This window comes from Lissotriton helveticus, chromosome 11 (genome assembly GCF_964261635.1).
Source record: "Lissotriton helveticus chromosome 11, aLisHel1.1, whole genome shotgun sequence".
In the NCBI taxonomy this organism is placed as follows: Eukaryota; Metazoa; Chordata; class Amphibia; order Caudata; family Salamandridae; genus Lissotriton; species Lissotriton helveticus.
This window is the reverse complement of record NC_136072.1, coordinates 382086035-382087615: the sequence shown is the minus strand read 5'-3', so window position 1 is coordinate 382087615 and position 1581 is coordinate 382086035.

Sequence of the window (1581 nt, the reverse complement as noted above, 5' to 3'; positions counted from 1 at the left end):
CTATTATAATCTCTGAGATTTGTCTCTTACTCTGCAACATCTCATTGTTGTTATCTTTCTTTAAAGATAAAGACAACCTCAACATGAGCGACAATCAGCAATCAGTTGATTTTGACCTCATCATTGAACTCGTAATTGAAACATCAGTGGATGTTGATCCCTTGGATGATTTAAATCCTGTGGATGAAGAAGAACGTGATGAGGATGCAGATTTGTCCGAATTATATGACATAGGGTGGGAAGCTGACCTGCTTGAACCTATGGAACTATAAACATTTATTTTTAAAATTTATAATAAATAAAAAGTAAAAATGTAAACCGTTTAATTTAAAAATAAAGACACCTTCAAAAACAGGTTATGCGTAGTGTCTTCAATAAAATATTAAAATATGCTCATAAAATTAGATCAGATTCACATATAAAATAGCACAGGTAACATGAATATAAATTCCATTTCTTTTTTGCTATTTTGGTATTCTAAATTTGCCAAGCACTAAAAAATCGTCTAGGTAAAAATGTCAAGTAGTGTTTTAAGTTTTTGATTACTGTTATTGATGTACTGTTGGGTAATAGTGGTTAATAACATTTTTTAATATATTTTACCACAGATTCAACTGCAGATCATTTCAACATTTCACCATGCCAACGAAAGAAAGACTGAGAAAGGCTGCAAAACGTCAAAGACAGCAGGTGAATGTAAAAAAGCAGCAGTCCTCTAACAAAAAGATTTGTCAAGTCACCAAGAAAGCACCGGGTAAGAGTACAAAAAGATTCATAAGAAATATTTGTAGTAAAAAAAATATTACTACAGAAAATGTTTCAGTCCAGAAAAAGAGAAGCAATTCAAACGGAAAGGAAAGGCCAATCAAAAATGTTACTGCTAGAGCAAGAGATAACTCTGTGCATGATAGTAGAAGGAAACAACAGTTTAGGGACATTCGTAAACGAATGTTCTGCAACAGGATAATTGGCAATTTGTTAAAAAATATTAAGAAAGGTCAACAGAAAGTGCTTTTTTATAAGAGAAAAAAAAATTCGAGAAAGTTATTGATCAGGCATTTGAAATTAAACGTAAGTTATTTATTTTGATAATCAATAGAATTAGGAAGCTAAACAAGGCAATTTATGATTTCAACAGAAATAGTAGATGGAAGAGAATAGTTAATCGTAGTAATTTTTGTGAAGTTTTTTCTGGAGAATGGATGCATAGTTCAAGCTCTGAGGCATTTTTTAATGAGGAGAGTTATTTCCAGGATAATGATTTGGTGCATGCAGTTGACACCAGTGGTCGTGCTTATGAAGTGAAAGATGGTTGTCCAGTTGAAAAAGAAAAACTTGTGACAACAGAGGCAGAAGAGGTGTTAGGTAATGAGGTTTTAGGAAGACGTGCTAAGGGTCCTGTGTACACCTGGAAGTGTAGTAGTATTTGCAGTGTGCGACAGGATTCCATCAATTTGCTTTGTGATTTTGTACGGTCATTTAATAAGAAAAGTTTGAAGCAGAAAATAAGGTTGTTGCAAGAATTAGATCCTTGCAGAGTGAGAGAAGTGACAGGTTTGCATGGTCATTCACTGGCTTGTC